Below are 20,775 nucleotides of genomic sequence, written 5' to 3'. Positions count from 1 at the left end.
GAGAGATAGAAAATTGGGTTCTGCTAGATCGAAGATGTCTGCCGCTGAACACATGAGACCTTCCGATCGCGTTCCGCCTTGCCGATTTAAATACGCGACGACAGTTGTATTGTCCGACCGGATCTTGACATGAGAACCTCGAAGCTGAGGAAGGAAAGAATTTAAAGCATAATATACTGCATTTAACTCCTTCCAGTTGGAAGACTGCTGAGTCTCTAAAGGAGTCCAGCAACCCTGGGCTATATTTTGACCCAGATGGGCTCCCCACCCCTCTGGGCCTGCGTCAGTAGTAAGTACTTTAGGGGACCTAAATGCCCATGAGACTCCTCTGGACAAATGGACTTTATTTAACCACCAACGAAGTGAATGAAGTACGTCTTCAGATAAGGTGATTTTTGAATTTAGATGATCCTGGAAATGAGACTGAGCATGAAGCACCTGGTGTTGTAGGGTTCTGGTATGGTATTGGGCCCATTGAACCGCAGGAATGCAGGAGGAGAGAGAGCCCAAGAGAGACATGGCCTCTCTGAGGGACATACGAGGATTTGATCTTGCCGTAGCGACCTTTGAAACTATGATTAACTTTTTGGATTCTGGTAAAAGACATTTTTGACTTACAGAGTCCAAGACTAGTCCTAGGAAGGACTGACGAGTTTCTGGAAGAAGTCTGGATTTTTTGAAGTTTATAATCCAACCTAAGGCCTGCAATGATGAAACGGTATTAGACAAGCGTTTTTCACATTGAGATGCTGAATTACCAATTATTAAGAAATCATCTAAATAGGGTACAATTAATGTGTCTTGATGACGTAGATAGGCCATCACCTCTAGCATAAGTTTCGTGAAGATCCGAGGCGCCATAGATAGGCCGAATGGCATGGCCGTAAATTGGAAGTGCCGGATCCGGCCTTGTAGAACTACTGCAACTCTGAGATATTGTTGGTGTTCTATATGAATTGGAAGATGATAGTACGCATCCTTCAAATCCAGACCTGCCATAAAGCACCTAGGGAACAAGAGTTTTATAGTAGATCTTATAGATTCCATCTTAAAGGTGTGTTCAACCAAAAAGGCATTTAGTCTTTTTAGATTAATTATAGTACGAAAAGTACCATCAGGTTTTGGAACCAAAAATAAAGAGGAATAAAACCCCCTCCCTTCCTGGTTTATTGGTACTTCGATGAGAACATTCTTTGCCAAAAGGCTCAGAATTTCTAACTGAAGCGCTTCCTGTTGTTCCGGCGCTTTTAGAGATGTTACTACAAAGTTGTCTTGTGGTAATTTAAAGAAATCTAATCTTAATCCAGATTTTATTAGCTGAAGGATCCATTGATTTGAGGTTATATTTTCCCATTGATGATAAAAGAATTTCAGTCTGCCCCCTACTGGGTAGTCATCACTGATGGTATCTCCCCCGCTTAGATGTTTCGGGATTACTATATAAGGCACCTTTCGGTCTGGTTTCTTTTGTTTCCCACCGATCTTTTTGGGCCTCATACGGCCTCCTCCTGTTAAATGGCCGTCTTCTAAACGCTCTCCTATAAGAAGGAAGAAACTGTTTAGGAAAGCCCTTCCTTCTTTCTCCTGCCTTGTTAAGTAGGTCATCCAGAACCTTCCCAAACAAGAACTCACCCTGGCATGGGATTGAACATAATCTGGTTTTTGATTGTGCGTCTCCCTTCCATCCTTTGAGCCAAAGGGCACGACGAGCTGCATTAACCAGACCTGCTGACCTGGCTGCTAAACGGAGGGAGTCCGCTGAAGCGTCAGCTAGAAATGCTGCGGCACTTTTAATCAGAGGCAAGGATTGAAGAATCTTATCCCTTGTGATCTTGCCTTTCACCTGTTGTTCAAGCTGGTCAACCCAGACTAATAGGGACCTGGCTGTACACGTGCCTGATATGGCTGGTTTAAAAGCTCCAGTGTTTGTCTCCCAGGACCTTTTTAGAAGAGCTTCTGTTTTGCGGTCTAAGGGATCTAATAGAATCCCTGCATCTTCCACAGGTAGAGATGCCGGTTTCGAAGTTGACGCCACCGCTGCATCCACCTTCGGGACTTTAGACCACACTGCCAATTCCTCATCGCTGAAGGGGTAGCGTCTTTTAGAAGAGGATGGGAGAAACCCCTTCCCCTGTTTGTCCCATTCCTTCTTTACAAGGTCTTTAACGGCAGAAACTACAGGAAAAGCTCGCCTCTTTTTATGACCCAGGCCTGCAAACATAATGTCCTGTGCAGATTTAACTCCCTTAGTGTCTGGACACCCCATAGTGTTCCTTACAGATTTTATAAGGTTGTCAATGCTCTCAACTGGAAAACACGCTCCACCTTCATCCTCAGAGGAACTAGGAGATGATCCTGAGGTGTTGGAGGATCGAATTAGGCCCTCTTCAGACTCTGAGCTAGAGATTGGAGATAGGTGCTTAGTGCCCTGCTTTTTCAAGGATTCTGACCCCAGGGACTGTATTTCTTGCCGTATTAAGGCTCTAATATCTGTGGCTGTAACAGCTGCCTCATCCTGTAAGGTCTGGCTGATACAGGATTGACACAGCCTTTTAGAATATGTGTCAGGTAAGGGCTGCCTGCATAGAGCACATTCTTTATGCTTGGATTTACTAGTCCTTTTAGCCTAGGGGAAAATCAGAGAAGGAAGGGATCAGCTTATGGGAAAAGGATTATAACACTCACCCAGTGAAGCTATTATATTCATCATTATACCGGATTAGGAGATGGAGACACTGTGTGGGGTCTGAGTACTGCATCCGTACTTCTTGATTTACTTCTGCGAGTGTCAGATCCATCCATGGAATGACCACTCCGTTTAGCCGCTGACTTTAAGCTTTTAGCGCTACTTTTGTCAGCGCTATCACGTTCCACAGCAAGTGGAAGCTCAGTATCTGCCGGGGACGACATATTGAGCAACTAGCCCTGTGCCCCGGCGCTTTTGAATCGCGCGGTCCCAGGCAGCGTGCCGCGCCCCCCGCGAACCGGAAGTGCACTAACACTTCCGGTTCAATGAAGCAGCGCAGACTTACCCGCGCGCCAGAGCCGGCGCCGCTGCTTTCTGGAATCGGCGCCCCGTACACACAGGCTCCCTCCATAGGCCGGGCCTTCCATGCCCGGAACCTGCCGGATAGTGCCCAGACGAGGGGGGAGGCTGCATGCAGTGGCTCCCCCGCCGCTGCTTCCGATGCCGCAGCCCCTGCTGTCACCGAGAGAACCACGCAGGCGGATGTACCGGCTCGGGTAAGAAAAAGTGGAGGCGCTCCAACCACCTCCGTCTGTAGGTAATCCAGAGAGTTCCGATAGGAACAGGAAACCAACTGAGGAGGAGAGGGGGGCCGCCCTTTTATCTCTGTAGGTTTCCTGTTCCTATGGGCGGGTCCCTCTCTCAAAGTGGGTGCTGTCGTGGCGAAGGGTAAAAGATAGAATACCATTCATGATCTAGAACTAAAGCACAGCTTACTTCCATCTTGAGGGATGCAATATAAATGAATATTTAATGTGCTTAAATATTGGGTCTGATCCATGGAGGTTCTAACTTGTAAACCACAGACTTATCTGCTGCTAAGTTCTTGGTGCTAGATACTAAAACACACCTTCAAAAGGTCTTGTGAACAACATGTCGTGAATGTGATTAGTCAAAGCTATTTTGTATCATGAGGGGGCTACCAAATATTAGACATATGCTTTAAACTCTCAAAGGGAATCTGTAACTAGGTTTTTGTTCCCCAATCTGAGAGCCGCACTTACTTTTCTGGTTGCTGCATTTTTCATTAAAAACTGTTTTACCTGCTGCAGATCTAGCAGTTCTCTGAATGCTGAGCTTTTTACATCGCTGCCTACATCAATTATTAACAGAATAACAGATCTTGTGATTACTTTGTGCATAGACAAAAAGATGACAATCAGTGGTGGGGAATTGATTAAACAAATCTCATGAATATAGAGGACTACATGGCAGCAGATTTACTGGTCATCTAGTGATCATCTCCTGCTGATAAAACAGTGATTTTATCAAACTACATTAACCCTAGAACGCATACCTGGGGCCTCGCAGGCCTGCCAGGTTACTTGTTTTCTATTTTCTGTAAAAGTACTTTAGTTAGAATTTTGAAAATCTAGGTATTCCTCAGGTATATAGTTGTTAGTAATTTCCAGTTATTCATATATTTTTATTTTACAGACATTTCGGTATAACAACCTTTTTTTGGGACTACCCCATATTCACGCACCTGGGGCCTTTTAGGCCTGTACTAGGTTTACATGTGATACTCAGTTTTTTTGTCAGTATTGTTGCTGGGGAAGAACTTTTATGACTCTGCTATTGCTGGGAAGAGTGTGCATTCTGCATGACAATATAAAAAAAATAAAAATAAGAAAAATAAGAAAAAAAAAGAATACAAATATTACAATGGATAATTACTTTACCAATTTTGAAATGGCCAACTTTTTGCTTCAAAAGCAACTTACACTTGTTGGTACTATGAGGCCAAACCGCCGCAAAATTCCTCCAATCATGAAGCACAATGCACAGCGAACAATCTACGAGAGTGTATTCGGTCTCTGCAATCAAGCAACAATGGTGTCTTATAAAGCCAAGAAAGAAAAATCCGTGATATTACTGAGTACAATGCATCATGATGGAAGTATTGACACCAATGACAGGAAAAAAAAACCTGAAATCATACTGCATTATAGTAAGACAAACGGAGGTGTTGACAAGATGGACGAAATGATTGGAGAGTATTCGTGCAAAAGGCAGACTAAACGTTGGCCTGTTGCCCTTTTTTCCAATATCCTTGATGTGTCATCCCTCAATAGCTATATTGTTTATTGTCAAACTAATCCAGAATTCCATGCCAACAGGAAAGACAAGAGACGTCTATTTTTGACAGAACTTTGTTATGAACTTTTGATGCCTACTATGATGGAGAGAAACAGCATGATTTGCTTATCAAGGCAAATTACGGAGGCAATGATCCGATGTGGAATACGCTTTCTGGAACATCCAGAGCAAAGAGAAAAAAAAATAAAGCGCTGCTATATTTGTCCAGCAAAGAAGGAAAGAAAATCGGAGCATTTCTGTTCTACTTGCGGACAAAATGTATGCAAGGAACATTCAGCCGAAAAAATAATATGCGAGAATTGTCGGGGGAATATGTAAAGTTACAAATAAATATTCCTGCACCAAGTTTGCTACAACCAAAAAATGTTTTCATAAAAAAATTGCATATAGAATGCCTATATTTGGCGTGCCCGTTTACTTACTTTTTTGTTGTTTTAAGCACATAATTATGTTTTGAAATATACACATCTTAGGCTGTGTTCCCAGTAGCGCTGGGGTTCGCCAGAAGGGGATCCATAATGGATCTGACCTCCTGGTAACTCCAGCTAAGGCTGCCGGAATCGCGGGATTCCGCCAGCCTTAGCTGGGGTCACCAGGAGGTCAGATCCATTACGGAACCTCTCCCGGCGGACCCCAGCGCTAGTTGGATTGCATCCTTACCTTGTAATAGTAAAATAAATTTTGAAAAGTATTTTTATTTGAGTTATTCCTTGTTATTTGCACACAGGCCTAAAAGGCCCCAGGTGCGTCAATATGGGGTAGTCCCAAAAAAAGGTTGTTATGCCGAAATGCCTATAACATAAAAATATATGAACAACTGGAAATTACTAACAACTATATACCTGAGGATTACCTAGAGTTTCAAAATTCTAACTAAAGTAATTTTACAGAAAATAGAAAACAAGTAACCTGGCAGGCCTGCGAGGCCCCAGGTATGCGTCCGCCAGCCTTAGCTGGGGTCACCAGGAGGTCAGATCCATTACGGAATCCCATCCTGGCGGACCCCTGCGCTAGTGGGAATGCATCCTTACTTTGCAATAAACTTTGAAAAGTATTTTTATTTGAGTTATTCCATGATAATTGTAAACAGGCCTAAAAGGCCCCAGGTGCGTGAATGTGTAGATTTCTATGGGTATGCGTTCTAGGGTTAAGCAGCCCAATAAGTGACACATTGCTGGAAACACAGTCTCTGCGCCTACATTAGGATGCTCTCAGATTAGATAGCAACAACCTGGTGACATATTCTCTTTGTCTACTAATTTAAATAAGGTCTTACCTGTCACATTGCCGGAAGTCCGCATCCACTGCAGTTCTCGCGATAACTTAGCTTACCACGAGAACTGCCGTGCATGTGACCGGAGGTTATCTCAGGTCACCCTAGGCTAGATCTCACGGTCAGCTGACCACAAGAGCTAGAGTGTAGGTGATCGCCGGAGAGTTATCTACAAGTTCTGCTATGTCTGGATGTCAGGCATTCAGATGTAGCAGAGCTGGACTCATCGTGGGACACTCATTATTAACCCCTTTACCCCCAAGGGCGGTTTGCACATTAATGACCAGGCCAATTTTTACAATTCTGACCACTGTCCCTTTATGAGGTTATAACTCTGGAACGCTTCAACAGATCCTGGTGATTCTGACAATGTTTTCTCACGACATATTGTACTTCATGATAGTGGTAAAATTTCTTTGATATTACCTGCGCTTATTTGTGAAAAAAACAGAAATTTGGTGAAAATTTGGAAAATGTAGCAATTTTCCAACTTTGAATTTTTATGCAATTAAATCACAGAGATATGTCACACAAAATATTTAATAAGTAACATTTCCCACATGTCTACTTTACATCAGCACAATTTTGGAACCAACATTTTTTTTGTTAGTGAGTTATAAGGGTTAAAAGTTGACCAGCAATTTCTCATTTTTACAACACCATTTTTTTTAGGGACCACATCTCATTTGAAGTCATTTTGAGGGGTCTATATGATAGAAAATAACCAAGTATAACACCATTCTAAAACTGCGCCCCTCAAGGTGCTCAAAACCACATTCAAGAAGTCTATTAAACCTTCAGGTATTTCACAGGAATTTTTGGAATGTTTAAAAAAAAATGAACATTTAACTTTTTTTCACAAAAAATTTACTTCAGCTCCGACTTGTTTTATTTTACCAAGGGTAACAGGAAAAAATGGACCACAAAAGTTGTTGCACAATTTGTCCTGAGTACGCCGATACCCAATATGTGGGGGTAAATCACTGTTTGGGCGCATGGCAGAGCTCGGAAGCGAAGGAGCGCCATTTGACTTTTCAATCCAAAATTGACCGGAATTGAGATGGGATGCCATGCTGCGTTTGGAGAGCCCCTGATGTGCCTAAACATTGAAACCCCCCAAAAGTGACACCATTTTGGAAAGTAGACCCCCTAAGGAACTTATCTAGATGTGTGGTGAGCACTTTAACACATTAAGTGATTCACATAAGCTTATAATGCAGAGCCGTAAAAATAAAAAATCATATTTTTTCAAAAAAATGATCTTTTCGCCCCCAATTTTTTATTTTCCCAAGGGTAAATTGGACCCTAAAAGTTATTGTACAATTTGTCCTGAGTACGCTGTTACCCCATATGTGGGGGTAATCCACTGTTTGGGCACATGGGAGCGCTCGGAAGGGAAGGAGCGCCGTTTGACTTTTCAATGCAAAATTGACAGGAATTGAGATGGGACGCCATGTTGTGTTTAGAGAGCCACTGATGTGCCTAAACATTGAAAGCCCCCGCAAGTGATACCACTACAGTTTATAACGCAGAGCCGTGAAAATAAAAAATCTTTTTTTTCCACAAAAATTATTTTTTAGCCCCCAGTTTTGTATTTTTCCAAGGGTAGCAGTTGAAATTGGACCACAAAAGTTGTCCAACTTGTCCTGAGTATGCTGATACCCCATATGTGGGAGGGAACCACCATTTGAGCACATGGCTGAGCTCGGAAGGGAAGGAGCGCCATTTGGAATGCAGACTTAGTGTCAGGACTCTGAACATTTTGTACCTTTTGTGCATTACTGCCCTTTTTCAAGATGGCGTCTTTGGTCTCATGTGCACTGTGTCTCCTGCTATAAAACTCCACCCCAGCCTTCAGTCTGTGCTAGAGTATTCTGCCTTGCATCCAGCTCCTGACCTCTGATTACTCCCTGGCTAGACACCTGCTCCTGTGAACCTGTGTGGTGATCCTGCTACTCTGCTCTGAGTTCCTGCTGCATACACAAGTCTCCAGTAATCCTCCTTCATCTGCTGTTCGTGTTTACTTCCATCTGCATTTGCTGGTCATGTAAGCTGTTGCTGCTTTGCAATAACCTGAGACTATTAACCAGGCCTCCCTGGTTGAGCTAAGATATGATTTAAACTGCCTAATAAGCATATCTATCTGTGCCTGGACTAAGACAAGGATTTATTCGTGTCAAGTATCCTCAAGAATAACTGTGCTTCATAGACTTTCTGCTTGATTGCATTTTCCTCTGTAGTTTCCTATAGACTGCTAAGCTGCGTTTATTATTTGCACCAAGTGTTGTGGACTTGAGTTTCTCTCTGCACCTGTTTGAATCACCGTGTGATAATATAGACTTTACCACTTATAAAACTGTGTCCTGTAGTTGTCTTGTTCCACGCAAAGAGTCTCCTGAGTTATCCCCTATAATTATTAAAGGATACTGTAGCCTAAAAAAAAAAAAAGGAGACTGCTGGAACAATGACTGCAGAAATCAAATTAGAGCAGGTGTTTTCCATAATTGGATCACTGCAGAAAGATGTGGAAGGTCTGCAAAAGAAGTTTGCAATCTTTGAACACAATCAACAAGTGTTTGGACAAACTTTGCAGGACTTGAGCAACCACATGGCAGCCCAGGAAAGCAAACTTGCTGGCACAGAGTCCCAGTATGGACGGGCTTTTCAGGACATAAGCACGCAAATAGCTGCAGAAGTGACTTTACCCTCTGGGCAACCGCCACCAGCTGGCCCACCTAAGTTGCCCCCATTCAGATTTAATGGTGATCGCGACAAATTTTGTGGCATTGTGAATCAATGTATGCTATATTTTGATGTGAATGCTGACTGTTTTGCTACTGATAGATCCAAAGTATTGTGTGTAATAATGCTACTGACCTCACGAGCGCTCGCCTGGGCGAATCCAATGATTGAGTCTCGTGACCCATGGTTAAATGACTTGGATGATTTCTTGGCCACTATGGCATTAATGTTTGATGACCCTAATCGCCGTGCAACCGCTGAATCTGCTTTGTTGTCTTTACGCCAGGCTAAACATTCTGTTATTGAGTATGCCACTGAATTCAGGAGATTGGCGGTAGATACCAATTGGGACAGTTATGCGCAATTGCCTATTTTTAATAGGTGTCTGTCTAGTATTGTAAAAGGTGAACTAGCCCACTCTGAGTCACCACAAGAGCTAGAGACATTTATACAGCATTGTGTGGGCATAGACATTTGCCTTACTGAGCGTAGGCAGGAGAAATTTGCTGCATATAACCGTGTTTCTAACTTTTCCCTTCCTTCCAAAGAGTCTGCAGGTAAAACCTCTCGGGAGGTGGAGGAGGTGCCCATGCAAATTGATTCCGTTCAGAGGCGCGAGATCAGTGAGCGCCGGGAGCATCGCCTGCGTGAAAGTCTATGTTTCTACTGCGGCCAGTCTGACCATTTCTTGATCAATTGTCCTAAGTGTCCTAGACGGCCTAACAAGGTGCTAGCAGCAGTAGGGGAGTATGACAACTAGGATGATGAATCTGACATCTCTGAATGTAGCCTGCCTTTAGACGCTGTATTCCATTCACTTTCTATGACTTCACCCCCCAAGGAGCTGAAGGAAAAGAACTCTCATTGTTCTCTCCCTATTAAGATCCTGTGTTCAGGACAGTGGATTTCCAGTTCAGCTATGATTGACTGTGATGCAGGTGGCAATTTTATGGATATCGCATTTGCCAAGGAACATGGTATTAAAATTCAGCAAAGAGCCTCTCCAATTACCATGGAAACAGTGGATGGGTCACCTTTAATCTCTGGGCCTGTGGATCAGGAGACCGTACCCCTTGAAATTTTGTTGGCGCCTAAGCATCAGGAGCGGTGAACTGAACCGTGAGCACTGCTGCCGTAGGTGCACGGGTAGGTTCCCACACCTTCTAAGTAATACATGTAACAAAACCCGGCACTCAACTTAAAGATGGGATGCTGAACAATTTATTGTGTAGTGTCAACAACAAAAACGTTTTGGTCCATTCAGACCTTCCTCAGTTACAAATTGTGAGGTGTGTAGAATGAGAATGCACTGCCAATAGAACCCTATTGGAATCACTTGTATACCAGTAATTGCTTCTGGAGTACTTTTCAAGCTTATGTCTATCCGGGTGAAGACGCACTCCAGTATGCAGTAACGACTAACGGTGGACACCGCATCTTCACCCGGATAGACATAAGCTTGAAAAGTACTCCAGAAGCAATTACTGGTATACAAGTGATTCCAATAGGGTTCTATTGGCAGTGCATTCTCATTCTACACACCTCACAATTTGTAACTGAGGAAGGTCTGAATGGACCGAAATGTTCTTGTTGTTGACACTACACAATAAATTGTTCAGCATCCCATCTTTAAGTTGAGTGCCGGGTTTTGTTACATGTAAGCATCAGGAGCAACGTTCTTTCTTGCTAATTTTTTCTCCTCATTTTCCTGTGATTTTAGGCATTCCTTGGTTGCTTTCTCAGAACCCAATTATCAACTGGGAGACCAAGGAGATTATCTTCCCAACAAGGAGCAACTCAGCGTTAACAGAAGCTGTCCCTGAGTCCACGGCTATGGAACCACATGTACAGGTATTTTCTTTACCTCCAGCTTATAAAGAGTTCTCTGACATCTGTGACAAGAAGAATGCAGATCAGCTTCCTCCTCACAGGCATTATGACTGTCCCATTGAGCTGCTTCCCGGGGCAGCCATTCCTTTTGGTAACGTATACCATTTGGCGGCACCTGAGCTTCAAGCCTTAAAAGAGTATATTGATGAAAATCTGGCCAAAGGCTTCATACGTCCTTCTTCCTCACCAGCAGGGGCACCTATCTTTTTTGTAAAGAAGAAGGATGGGACCCTGAGACCCTGTGTTGACTATCGAGAACTCAATAAGGTAACCGTACGAAACCGTTACCCTTTGCCTCTGATTCCCGAATTACTGGAAAGAGTCCACCATGCTAAGGTGTTCTCTAAACTGGATCTTCATGGGGCTTATAATTTGGAGCGTATTCGTCCAGGGGATGAGTGGAAGACAGCATTCAGATGCCGGTATGGACACTGAATCTCTTGTGATGCCCTTTGGGCTTTGTAACGCCCCTGCAACATTTCAACACCTTGCTAATGACATTTTCAGAGATTTGTTGGACCAGTTTGTAGTGATCTATTTGGACGATATACTAATCTTTTCTGACTCTCTACAGGAACACGAAGAACATGTCAAAACTGTTTTAAGACGTCTGAAAGAGAACCATCTGTATATTAAGCCGGAGAAATGCGAGTTCCATCGTTTTGATATACAGTTCTTAGGTTATATCATCTCTCCCCAGGGGCTGAACATGGAATCTGGTAAGATTCAGGCTATCCTTGACTGGCCGGTACCCAAGAACGTTAAGGAGGTCCAACGTTTTATTGTTTTTGCAAATTTCTACAGACGCTTCATTCGAAATTTTTCTGATATTGTCCATCCCATTACTTCCTTGACAAAGAAGGAAAAGCCCTTTAAGTGGTCATCACAGGCTCAAGAAGCTTTTGATCAGCTTTAAGTCTGTTTCACCTCAGCACCGCTGTTGATACACCCAGATCCAACACTTCCTTTCATTGTGGAGGTGGACGCTTCTGATAATGCTTTGGGGGCTATTCTCTCCCAAAGAACTGGAGAGAAGGGTCTGCTACATCCTTGTGCTTTCTTTTCCCGTAGACTAACCTCAGCAGAGAAGAATTACGATGTGGGAGACAAGGAATTGCTGGCTATTGGCCCATTAAAAAAAAAAAAAAAACATAACCAGGTTCCTCGCATCATGTTCTCATACGCTTTATGCAGTTAATAGCACTCTGTGTCTGTACTGCTACATACTTAGGCCGTTAACTGGTTCGTGCAGCTTTACATGAACACCTGAGCCTTACACTATGGCTGGTCCGAATAATTAAAGCAATTGTTACCATCCACCTCTCGTGTCTCCCCTTTTCCTCATAGTTTGTAAGCTTGTAAGCTTTCAAGGAATGGAGGCATCATCTGCAAGGAGCTGCACAACAGATCATAGTGCTAACTGACCATCGCAATATAGAGTTCCTTAGATCCGCTAGATGTCTTTCTCCTCGTCAGGCTCGTTGGAACTTATTTTTAAATCAATTTAACTTTGTTATCTCTTACCGTCCAGGTTCTCGTAACGGGAAAGGCTGATGCTTTATCCTGAATCCATGCTGCGGATTCCATACCTGGAGCCCCGTCCAAGACCATTCTATCTGATGCCAATTTCATCTGAGTCATCCACGATCAGGACTTGTGGACGGAGTGCAGGGAGGCCTATGAAGGTGATGTATTTCTGGCCAACCCACCTGTGGATATTAATCTTGTCTTTAAGAGTGACATGTGCTTCAGAGATCGACGTATCTACGTCCCGGAGGTTGTCCATCTGCAGATCCTCAAGTAGGTACATGACTCCAAGTTGGCTGGTCACAGGGGGGTACAGAAGACACAAGAGTTCCTGAGCCGATTCTTCTGGTGGCCAACTTGCCTGAAGGATACCAAGGACTATGTTCTCTCTTGAGAGGTATGTGCTCATTACAAGACTCCTCATGTGGCACCTACGAGTCTTCTACAACCATTACCTGTTCCATCCCGCCCTTGGGGGTCTATATCAATGGACTTTATTGTGGAGCTGCCTACATCGGGGGGCATGAAGACAATCATGGTGGTAGTTGATCGCCTGACTAAAGCTGCTCATTTTGTTCTGTGCACCGGCCTCCCCTCAGCTAAAGATACAGTAAACTTGGTTATACAGAATGTCTTTCGGTTGCATGGGGTTCCGGATGAGATCATCTCTGACCGTGGAGTACAGTTCACTTCAAGATTCTGGAAGGGGTTTTGCTCTGCACTCAATATTAATGTCTGTCTCTCTTCTGCTTACCATCCCCAGAAAAATGGTCAGACTGAGCGTACCAACCAGACGCTGGAACAATATCTAAGATGTTATGTCAGCCATCTCCAGGATGATTGGTTGGAGTTGTTGCCACTAGCCGAATTTTCATATAATAATTCTCAGAGCGCCTCCACTAACTTTACACCTTTTTTTGCCAATCTGGGTTATCAATCCGTGTATTTTACCTAGGTCTCCAATTAATTCTCCGGTTCCGGCAGTGGAGGAAAGGCTGACTGCGTTGAGACAGAATCTGGAGGTTCTGAAGGAATCCCTGACCACAGCTCAAGAACGTTATAAGAGATCGGCTGATAGATTCCGTAAACCTGCACCCATGTTCAAGGTAGGAGATTCCGTGTGGTTAGCAACTAAGAATTTGAAGTTAAAGGTTCCTTCACAAAAACTTGGACAGAAATTCATTTGCCCTTTCAAGATCAACGGTATTGTGAGCTCTGTGGCCTGCCGGCTGAGGCTGCCTAGGACAATGAAGGTACACCCAGTTTTTCATGTATCTTTACTAAAGCCTGTATCTCCTAATACCTCCCAGGGACGTGTTGTGCCACCTCCGCAGCCTGTGGTGATTGATGGGCAGGAACAATTTGTGGTGGGGGAAATTATTGATTCCAGGATTCACAGGAATCGGCTCCAATATCTGATAAGATGGCAGGGATATCCCCCTGAGGAAGACTCTTGGGAACCTGTGGAAAACATCAATGCCCAACAGAAGATTTCTCGTTTTCATTGGAGAAACCAGGTCCAGGATCGTCCTGAGGCCGCTTCTAAGGAGGGAGCAATGTCAGGACTCTGAACATTTTTTACCTTTTGTGCATTACTGCCCTTTTCAAAGATGGCGTCTTTGGTCTCATGTGCACTGTGTCTCCAGCTATAAAACTCAACCCCAGCTTTCAGTCTGTGCTAGAGTATTCTGCCTTGCATCCAGCTCCTGACCTCTGATTACTCCCTGGCTATACACCTGCTCTTGTGAACCTGTGTGGTGATCCTGCTACTCTGCTCTGAGTTCCTGCTGCATACACAAGTTTCCAGTAATCCTCCTTCATGTGCTGTTCATGTTTACTTCCATCTGCATTTGCTGGACATGTAAGCTGTTTCTGCTTTGCAATAACCTGAGACTAGCGTTGAGCGAAACGGATCGGTCATTTTCATAAATCGGCGACTTTTAGGCAAAGTTGGGTTTCATGAAACCCGAACCGATCCTAGTGTGGGATCTGCCATGCGGTACACGATCAGAGCGCCAAAGTCGCCATTTTTCATCAAATGAAGGAGGACGCAGAGTGTGGGCAGCGTGATGACATAGGTCTCTGTCCCCACCATCTTAGGCAAGGGCATGGCAGTGATTGGCTTGCTGTCTGCGGCGTCACAGGGGCTATAAAGGGGCGTGCACGCCGACCGCCATCTTACTTCTGCCGATCTGAGCATAGGGAGAGGTTGCTGCAGTTAGTCAGAAGCAGGGACAGAGTTAGGGAGGAAATAAAAAACCCCAAACCGCTTGTGCTGGAGCGATTTTCACTGTCCCACACCACCTGTCATGATCTCCATGGCCAGAGAACTAGCATAAGCCTCAATAGGAACAAGCTCTTGGAAGATGTAACTATACTGACCATGAACTAAACCTACCGCATCATCTAGAAGTAGCCAGGTAGCATGTCCTACTTTTTATCCCTATATGCCCAGCGCCGGCCGGAGAACTAAATAATGCTAGCAGAGGGAAATATAAGACCTGACTCACCTCTAGAGAAATGCCCAAAAAGGAGACAGAGGCCCCCCACATATATTGGCGGTGATATGAGATGAAACAACAAACGCAGCAGGAAAATAGTTTTAGCAAATTTGAGGTCCGCTTTCTAGATAGCAGAAGACAGAAAGCATACTTTCATGGTCAGTAGAAAACCCTAACAAAACACATCCAGAAATTACTTTAGGACTCTGGCATTAACTCATAATACCAGAGTGGCAATTCCTGATCAACAAGAGCTTTCCAGACACAGTAACGAAACTGCAGCTGTGAACTGGAACCAAAATACAAAAACAAAACATGGACGAATGTCCAACTTATCTAGTAGATGTCTGGGAGCAGGAACAAGCACAGAGAGGCTTCTGATAACATTGATGACCGGCAAGCATCTAACAGAGAAGCCAGGTTATATAGCGACACCCAGATCTAATCAGAACAGGTGAACAGGGAAGATGATGTCACAAGTTCAATTCCACCAGTAGCCACCGGGGGAGCCCAGAATCCAAATTCACAACAACCACCTTTTTGGGCAGGGACAGTGGAGGTCGTATTTTAGTGCAGCAGCTGCATAGCTGTGTGCACGGTGCTGTGCAAACCAACTGCTTTTTTCAAAGCAAAAATCCAGTTGCTCCTTTCTGCACAGTTACCTGTCTTGTTTATTTGTCTAGCAATTTTTTTGTTCAGCAGTCCTTTTTATTGCTGCCATACTTGCCCTGAGCTCATTGTAGGAAGCTTGTTATTGCAATTTTTTTTTTTTTATAATAATTACAGCCACTTTCTGCCACGTTCATAGTGTTGTGTTATACCACTGGGCCAGAGTTGTGGTTCAGTGTCTCCCCCCAAAAGAGAGATAGTATTTCTCACACAGTTTATGTTCTGCTGTACTGCTAGTGCATCATATATCAGGCAGCCACTTTCTGCCATGTTCATAGTGTTGTGTTATACCACTGGGCCAGAGTTGTGGTTCAGTGTCTCCCCCAAAAAAATGAGGAAGTCTGGTGGAAGAGGCCGTGGGCGGGGGTTGCCAGCTAGTACTGATAATGGTGGTGGTGCTGCATCTGGTGGTAGTGGCAAAAGCACAGTAGCACCTAAGGCTGGAGGTGTTGAGCCTGCGTCATCGTCTGGCTACACAAGGCCTCGAAGGCTCCCTTACCTGGGAGAAGGAAAACAGCTTTTAAAGCCGGAGCAGCAGGAAGAAGTTTTGTCTTTCCTTGCTGACTCAGCCTCTAGCTCTTTCGCCTCCTCTTCCCAAAGTTCAAAATCTAAGAGCAACCAGTCGTCAGTGGATGCTTCCGGTCCGGAAAAAGACGTTTCCTTGTGTCCTTCTCCCAAACCAAAAGTGAAGGATCCGTCAGGCGACACTACAGGTTACTCCATGGAGCTCTTTACCCATACCGTGCCAGGGTTAGAAAGGGAAATTGTACACTGCCCAGTACAAGAAGAATTGGACATGGAGTGCACTGATGCACAGCCACAGCTAGATTATGATGCTGTTCCATTGACTCAGATCACTACATTGACCTCGCAGTTTCCTGAGCCAGAATCTGACCCTGATGAGACTATGGTGCCCTGTCCTGAACGCTATAGCACCGGCTTACACGGTGACACTGAGGAAGGTGCACATGACATTGTGGAGGAGGAGGTGATAGATGACCCAGTTCTTGACCCAGATTAGCAGCCATTGGGGGAAGAGGGTGCCGCTGGCACTAGCTCACAAGCGGAGGAGGGTTATCCGCAGCAATACCAATCTACATCGCAACAGCTGTCATCAGCCAGGCCCGTATCAGGCCCAAAACATGTGACAAAAACAGTTTTAGGACAGCGTGGCCAACCGCTAAAAGTTACACAGCGTGCAATGCCTGAAAAGGAATTCCATAGTAGGAAGAGTGCAGTGTGGCATTTTTTTTACCAAGATCCCAATGATCAGTCTAAAGTGATCTGTAAGAAATGCTCAAAGACCTTTAGCAGAGGGAAGATTCTTCAAAATTTAAATACAACGTGCATGCGTAGACATTTAAACAGCATGCACTTGCAAGCCTGGACAAACTACCAAATGTCCTGTACCATTGGTGCACCTGGTCAGAATGAAGGTAGTCAGCAACACTACATTGCATCCCTCACTGTAAGCCCACCGGTTCGGACACCACCAGCAGCTAATGTGGAGGGATCGTCGCAAGGCCAAAGCAGGCAGGGAATCAGAAGGTTATTTGTAGGAAGCACTGTATGTAGGCCAACATCACCAACTGTCTCTCAATCCGCCATGTCCACCCCCGCCATCACCGCTAGTTCCACCATCTGCAGGTCTCCTGTCCAGCTCACCCTAGAAGAGACTCTTGTGAGGAAAAGAAAGTACTCATCCTCTCATCCGCATACACAGGGTTTGAACGCCCACATTGCCAGATTAATCTCATTAGAGATGATGCCCTACCGGTTGGTCGAAAGCAAAGCTTTCAAAGACCTGATGGCCTACGCAGTACCATGTTATGACCTACCCAGTCGCCACTTCTTTGTGAGAAAAGCCATCTCAGCCCTCCACCAGCATGTCAAAGACCGCATTGTCCATGCACTGAGGCAGTCTGTCAGTGGAAAGGTGCACCTCACCACAGATGCATAGACCAGTAGGCATGGCCAGGGACGTTACGTGTCCATCATGGTGCACTGGGTTAATGTGGTGGATGCAGGGTCCACAGGGGACAGCCATAGTGGGACAGTTCTGCCTAGCCCACGGTCTAGGAAACAGTTGGCAGTAGGCGTTCGACACCCCTCCTCCTCCTCCAGAAGCGACAGCTCGTCCACAGAGCGCAGTCGCCTGGCAACTCCATCCACAGCTGCCAGTGTTGCACACGAGGTGTCTCATTATGGAACAGCTAGTGGTAAGCGTCAGCAGGCTGTGTTGGAAATGAAGTGTTTGGGCGACAACAGACACACCACGGAAGTACTGGCCGAGTTCTTGCAGCAAGAAAGTGAGTCATGGCTGGGCAGTGTACATCTTGAGGCAGGCAAGGTAGTCAGTGATAACGGAAGGAATTTTATGGCTGCCATAGCCCTTTCACAACTTAAACACATACCTTGCTTGGCTCACACTTTGAACCTGGTGGTGCAGTGCTTCCTGAAAAATTATCCGGAGTTACCAGCCCTGCTCTTGAAGGTGCGAAACCTTTGTTTGCACATCCGCCGGTCGCCCGTACACTCCAGCCGTATGCTGAACCATCAGCGATCGCTAAATCTTCCACAGCACCGCCTAATTATAGATGTTGCAACAAGGTGGAACTCCACACTGCACATGGTTCAGAGGCTGTGTGAACAGAGGCGTGCTGTCATTTATTTGTGGGAGGATACGCATACACGGGCAGACAGTTGGATGGCAGACATGGAGTTGTCTGGTGTGCAGTGGTCAAAGCTACAAGACCTCTGTCAAGTCCTTCAGTGTTTTGAGGAATGCACATGGCTGGTAAGTGCAGACGACGCCATCATAAGCATGAGCATCCCACTTATGCGTCTGCTGATGCAAAGTTTGATGCACATTAAGGAGCAGGCGTCTTCAGCCGAGGAGGAGGGAAGCCTTGATGACAGCCAGCCATTGTCTGGTCAGGGAACTGTCCAGGACGAGGTGGCGGACGAAGAGGATGAGGAGGAGGATGATGGGCATGAATATGTATGGGAGGAGGGAGCTTCTCAGGGGGCAATAGAAACTGGTGCCGTTGCAAGGTCTGGTACAGGTTTCTTGCGGGACACTTGTAATGTAGATTTGCAAGAAAGTGCTCCTCAACCCAGCAGAAGCAGTGAATTGACACCTGGAGCATTGGCCCACATGGCTGAGTATGCCTTGCGTATCCTAAAAAGGGACCCCCGCATTGTCAAAATGATGACTGATGACGATTACTGGTTGGCCTGCCTACTGGATCCACGCTACAAAGGGAAATTGCAAAATATCATCCCGCATGAGAACCTAGAGCAAATATTGGCTACCAAACAAGCAACTCTTGTAGACCGTTTGGTTCTGGCATTCCCAGCACACAGCGGCGGTGATGGTTCTCACACGAGCCGTAGGGGGCAACATGGCAGAGGTGTTAGCGGTGCGGAAATCCGAAGTGGCGTTGGTCAGAGGGGTTTTATGACAAGGTTGTGGAGTGATTTTTCAATGACCGCTGACACGACAGGGACAGCTGCATCGATTCAAAGTGACAGGAGACAGCATTTGTCCAGTATGGTTACAAACTACTTTTCCTCCCTTATTGATGTTCTCCCTCACAGGTCATTCCCCTTTGATTACTGGGCATCTAAACTAGACACCTGGCCTGAATTGGCAGAATATGCATTACAGGAGCTCGCTTGCCCTGCTGCCAGTGTGCTATCAGAAAGAGTCTTCAGTGCTGCTGGTTCAATACTGACCGAAAAAAGGACACGTCTGGCTACCCAAAATGTTGATGATCTAACCTTCATTAAAATGAACCAATCGTGGATTTCAAATTCTTTTGCCCCACCTTCCCCTGCTGACACGTAGCTTTCCTTTAAAAAGGTCTTGCTTTTGGACTCCTCTTACTGACTGCTCCAATTTCTCCATTTGCTGCTGCTGAATGTCCACCATAGGCCATTTTTAACACCTCCCTAAATGGGCTGACTCCCCCCACGGGCCCGTGGTCACCACTTGGAGCAAGCACCCGTGCGAGTGCTGGTTGCCTGGACAGGTTAGTGTGCTAACTTTTGGCTGACGGCACTGGCACAGGGTCCCTCATAGTACAATTAAGTGTCTCTGGCAGTGGGGGTGCACAACCAATGTCAGACACACCGTCATAATATGAGGGGCCCTGGGCCAGTACCACCGCCCACGAAAGCGTGTTCCCCCCAGCTCAAACAGTGCTCCACCGCTGTTTAGTCGGTGCTGTTAAATCCTTCAATGGCACTGCCAATACAAATTGAGAGATGATAGTAAATATATACAGGGACCATGCCCTCCATTTTGACCAGTGAATACAGTGCGCGAACTACCACTATCTGGTACTCAGCAGAGGAACCCACCCCTGTACGTTGCTTTGCCACCTGTTTATTTACGAACATTTTTTTGGCAGTCTTTTAGCCCGCTTTACTATTTTGGCCAACGTACTGTGTCAGCCACTTATTCCAGTTGTCCTCCACCGAACAAAGCAGTGCCACCAGTTTACTCCTGTTACCAGTTTAGAACTGCATTGAGCCAACTTTTTTATTTTAGGCCTAGTAAGTCTGTCTGCGCCACTCCTAGCAATCGTCCTCCGCTGACCAAACCAGTGCTGCCTGTGTACCACTGTTACCCATTTTAAACTGCATTGAGCCTACTTTTTTATTTTAGGCCTAGTAAGTCTGTCTGCGCCACTCCTACCAATCGTCCTCCGCCTAACAAAACAATGCTGCCTGTGTACCCCTGTTACCCATTTTAAACTGCATTGAGCCTACTTTTTTATTTTAGGCCTAGTAAGTCTGTCTGCGCCACTCCTACTAATCATCCTCCGCTGACTAAAACAATGCTGCCTGTGTACCCCTTACCCATTTTGAACTGCATTGAGCCTACTTTTTTTATTTTAGGCCTAGTAAGTCTGTCTGCGCCACTCCTACTAATCGTCCTCCGCTGACCAAAACAATGCTGCCTGTGTACCTGTTACCCATTTTGAACTGCATTGAGCCTACTTTTTTATTTTAGGCCCAGTAAGTCTGTCTGCGCCACTCCTAGCAATCGTCCTCCGCCTAACAAAACAATGCTGCCTGTGTACCCCTGTTACCCATTTTTAACTGCATTGCGCCTACTTTTTTATTTTAGGCCTACCAAGTCTGTCTGGGCCACTCAAGTCCTGACAATCGTCCTCCGCTTAACAACGCTCTGCCGCCTGTGTACCCCTGTAACCAATTTTAAACTGCATTGAGCCAACTTTTTTAATTTAGGCCTACTACCTGTGTCTGTCTGCGCCACTCATTACAGCTGTCCTTCACTGCACAAAGCAGAGCCTCAA

The sequence above is a fragment of the Ranitomeya variabilis genome, chromosome 6 (genome assembly GCF_051348905.1).
Source record: "Ranitomeya variabilis isolate aRanVar5 chromosome 6, aRanVar5.hap1, whole genome shotgun sequence".
In the NCBI taxonomy this organism is placed as follows: Eukaryota; Metazoa; Chordata; class Amphibia; order Anura; family Dendrobatidae; genus Ranitomeya; species Ranitomeya variabilis.
The sequence above is the reverse complement of the archived record's forward strand: the minus strand, read 5'-3'. Positions refer to the sequence as shown.